General features: G+C 38.9%; 1 pseudogene; it reads right to left on the bottom strand.

Moving 5' to 3' along the window:
- Window positions 1–2,417: 2,417 nt before the first annotated feature.
- On the bottom strand, window positions 2,418–4,157 carry LOC136843742 (uncharacterized; annotated as a pseudogene).
- Window positions 4,158–4,810: the final 653 nt, after the last annotated feature.

Here is a 4,810-nt window from a genome sequence, read left to right on the forward strand (position 1 = left end):
AAAGAAATAAAATTCATTTCAATTGTTTTAATTGCTAGGAGTCTGGGTTTCTACTCGCCCCTTCATAAACTGTCTCCTTCATTCCCCAAAATGGTTAAGCCTAACCCTTCTCTCTGTTCAAATGACTGCCTCAGGCCTTGTTTCCAGGTGACCTTCGTATCTTCTTGGTGTCAAGCAGCGGTCTAGGGAGGAACAAAAAAAAGAGAAAGTTGGTGCTGCCGCCACGTTAACCCTCCACGAGGTTTACCTGATGCTATGTGGTCTATAAAGAAAAAATGACGAAGATTGACCTTTGTACCACCTACCAGACGCAGATGCATAATCTCCGAGGGTATTTATAGACGATGCAACAGCAATCGGGAAAGAGAAGAGCGCAGAACGCCACTGAGGACAGATGTCCTTACCCTTGCCTGACCCTTGAACCTTCCACGTGTTCGACCCCGAGGTTTGAACCAGGGATACTTTTGTAGCGGCATTTTCCTTTAATTCCCTCCTCCATCGGCAGCACCCTATTGAATGAGGACACCGTCATCTTGAAGAAGGTAATGTACTAGAATGAGGTTTCTTAGTCAGTCATGATTACTGTTATTTCTCTGTCTAATTTTACTTTCTTTTCCATTGTGCGATCACCTTCAGTAATTTGTGTTGGAGCATTCAGTGTTAAAGTAATTATGCATTTAGTGTTGAACCGAGGTATTTGGCACACCATCTGTACATTCCGTTAGTAACCGTCTTGCATATATTGCAGATCGGCCTCGATTGTGGAATCACTCGGCTTTATCCCATGTGCAGTACCCCTTCCACCCCCTCTGCGATGTTCCAGTTATGAAGACATCATCGGCGTAGAATATTTATCCTGTGTAGGATTCATTCATTTAGGAGGCCCCTAATATTACCTGGCCAGTGATTCGTCATTTTTCTGATCTGTGTTTTGTTATGTAAATATAATTAGTTAAGAGAACCCTTGAGTTTACGTAATCTTCCCTCACATGCAGAAGGCCCTAAGCCAAAGTATTTTCCCTTGCTTGTTTGTCTACGAAGTCGCCCTAATTTTGAGTCAGATGTGTAATACAGTAGATTTCTTGATAATGTAAGGAACTCCCTGCGTTCATCCGTTGCCGCCTAGAATCAAGTAAGCATCCCTTGGACATTCGTAGCAATTTTCATTCCCTGTTGACTGGCCTTGGAGGAGGTACGCGCCTAACTGAACGCCTTTTTTATAATATAAACCTACTAACGTTTCCAGAGGCCGTGTAATAGTGTTTGTTTTAAATAACTCCTAAAATAACTGATGGATTTCCATGATATCAAAGCAGGGAGCGCTTCATACAATGGCTTAATTTTGGGAAATACTGTGCATTGCCAATCGCGTTTCATTAACTTTTTTACTTAAGAAAATGAGGCTAAAGCCAGTCTTAGCCACCCACACATTCGCAAAAGTGATGACGTCCTTCAGTGACGTTGGTATAACGTTTCTTCCCCTGTACCTCCCATCCCCCGAATTGTTAAACGCCTGTTTAACTCCATAGATAATTGTCATATGACCTACCCCAAGCAATACGAAATTCTTTGTCAGTAAAAGTTCAGCATACCTGGTAATGTGATTCGTGACTTTAGACTTTACCTAAACACAAGACCAACCTTTTATATCTTACCCACTCACTTACATTGAAGATCAAGAATGAGACTTATGACAGGAGACGAAAGAAGCCATGCTAACCCTACACTTCGCACTTCAAGCGAGTGTTGATAAAAGCAATAGAAATATAGTTTTCTTTAGGTTAAGCCGTAGGACTCATTCTTCCATACAACACAGGTTACTCAATTGCCAGGAAGAAAATGACAGAGAGCATTGTTTGATATAATTTATCATATCAATTTCACCAGAGAGAGTAGCTTGAATTCCTTAGAAGGTAGACTTCTAAAAGATGTTTCATATAAGGGCATTGACATCGGCCATTTGATAAATTTTGAAATCATATATATATATATATATATATATATATATATATATATATATATATATATATATATATATATATATATATATATATATATATATATTATATATATATGTGTGTGTGTGTGTGTGTTCATACATACATAAGATTTATTATATTTCAACCTATAGTTTTATATATTTATTTACGTTATAAGTACCAGTACCTATTTTTGTTACTTAAAAGGTATGTGACAAATATCATTGCGACTTTGTCACTGGAATTATACCAGACTTCAATTAATGAACTAATCAACCTTACTTTGAGAAATCCATTGACATTGTCTACATGCCAAGCTGATATACTCGTATCAAAGTATTCATTAGCTTTGCTTTTCCAAAATAATGTTATCACCAATTGCTGGAAAGCATAGATATATGAGAGATGAAAAAAAAACAAGAAATGGACACATACATTTTACTCATCATCACTCTCAAGAAAAAGATCGTTTTCCTCGTCACTATCAATGTTGATGATGACCGGATCTATACTGTCTTGAATATTATCTGAAAGCCAGTAATCATCTTCAAAATATCTTGATCTCCTGACAGCGCCAGCCCACGTCTCCCCTGTTACAGCAAGCCTGGCCTCTTCAAGCCTGGCAAAGAGATCAGCACGGGTAAACCGCTGCAACGAGGAGCGCACCTGTCGTTTCATACAGCCCCACACCTGCTCGATGGCGTTGAGCTCAGGATGGGCAGGGGGCAAGCGAACCACTTCATGGCCCCATTCACGGATTATATTATCCACAATGTAAACTGGTTTCGGCCGGTTGCCCTGCATATCTTTAGAAGCTCAGGGCGTGTTGCGTGAGCTGGATACTGTATTTTTCGAGACCTGAGCCAGTTAACCAAATCCTCCTTTTTTGTAGCTGTTGTTGGGCATCGGCTATCTCCTGTCAATTGGCTATGGTATGGGGCGTTGTCTAGCACCAGCACCGAAGGATCCTCAAGCGACGGCAGGAGCTGTGATGTTAGCCACCGAATAAATATCTCCGAATTCATTTCTCCATGGTAGTCGCCGGTTTTATTTTTCGCAGGGAAGCATAAAAATGAATTTTCTACAAAACCTTTAGCTGTACCACCTGCTACCACCACAAACCTCTCTCCTTCTCCTGGTGGCACCTGCCGGCTGTAGGTGGCACTGGTGACAGATTGAGAGGTGTCTACCCTCCTTGCTATGTTGCATTCTCGTCGTAAACCACGTCTCATCGACATACACTACTTCTCTTCCTTCATCACGATGTTGCTGGAGGGATCGTAGAGCATCAACTCGGCGGCAAACGACGTGCAAAGTTTCTTTCCTTAGGTACATTTTCCGCTGGGATGTTTTGTACTGGAAACCCATGTTATGGAGGATTCGCCATACTGCCTTCTCAGATGTTTCTTCAGGAATGATATTTAGCATTTGAAGTTCTTCCGCTAAAGTGACAATAGTGAAAAATCGCTTAGCAGCAAACATGCTGTGCACATGTCTCCTAATGGAACCAACGGTGAAGTTGTCAAAGACCAGAGGCGACGTATTTGATGATGCAGGTGGTGTTTCAGGTGGATGAGGATTCTTTCCATGGCTCACCAACACTCGGACAGCGTTCGGAGTCATCCCCATAGCATCAGCAACTCTTTCACATGGCCTGTAGAAAAAAAATAAATACATTTAAATTAACAAATAAATATATATATATATATATATATATATATATATATATATATATATATATATATATATATATATATATATATATATATATATATATATATATATATATATATATATATATATATATATATATATATATATATATATATATATATATATATATATATATATGGCTAGCAGTATATTGCAATATATCATGTACTTATTAAAGTCATACTTTTCTTACCGATTTATACTAATTTTCAGGCGGTTTCTTTCTTTCTCTCTGTTGTAAATGGTGAAGAGTTTCAGCGCAATTGTAGTTTTGCAATGGCGAGGACAAAGCAACATATTTGCCATGACTAAAGTCGAATCTATATGAAATAGTTCAGAGCTACTACTACAACTGCTGCCGATGATTACCTTGGATGTACTAAAAGGGCTCTGAGGTAGGAGTCGAAGTCGGTGAAATTATTTCTGAATCCTGCTCCAGTCTTGCCCCAATAACATCATTCCAAATATAAAACTCTCAAGGAAAAAAATTGTTTTCTATTTCTACTAATGCTTTTATTTTATTTTATTTTTTTTTTTTTTTTAGTCGCAAATCTAAAATTTGTAGGAGTCCGAGTAGAATATCTCTCAGCGCGATTCCACACCCCTGTTTTAAACCTCTTCTATTATGTTCGATAATTTGTGTTAACCATCTAATCATTATCTACCACCATAAAACATTTTATTGCTCTTCCGGCTCATTTTATATGTGCAGTACACAGTCTTTCCTAACAAGAATTTACTCGGTAGCCTAATAACAATGGGAATGAAGGAAAGAAGGCAAGAAGGAAGGGGGGGGGGAGTACTAGGATAGCCATAGGTGTAAACACCGAAGGAGGGTTGGGGGAACCTCTGCGTCACAGTTACGTGATTAAGTACCACTTCTTCGAAACGCTCTGAAGGAGAGGAAGAAGTTCCTATTTTTTCTAAGAGTAAACGGCTTAATTAAGCACATCTGTCAATTCACTGTACCACCAAAAATTAGGTCACTGTTTGAAACATTCATTGCTGTAGTTTCATGGAAATTCATAAGCCGGTTTGTTAGATATTTTGGAAAAACACTATTACAGGGCCTCTGGAAACGATAGTAAGTTAACCGACTCATATCCTGTCGAGTTTAT

The sequence above is a fragment of the Macrobrachium rosenbergii genome, chromosome 2 (assembly GCF_040412425.1).
Source record: "Macrobrachium rosenbergii isolate ZJJX-2024 chromosome 2, ASM4041242v1, whole genome shotgun sequence".
NCBI lineage: Eukaryota > Metazoa > Arthropoda > Malacostraca > Decapoda > Palaemonidae > Macrobrachium > Macrobrachium rosenbergii.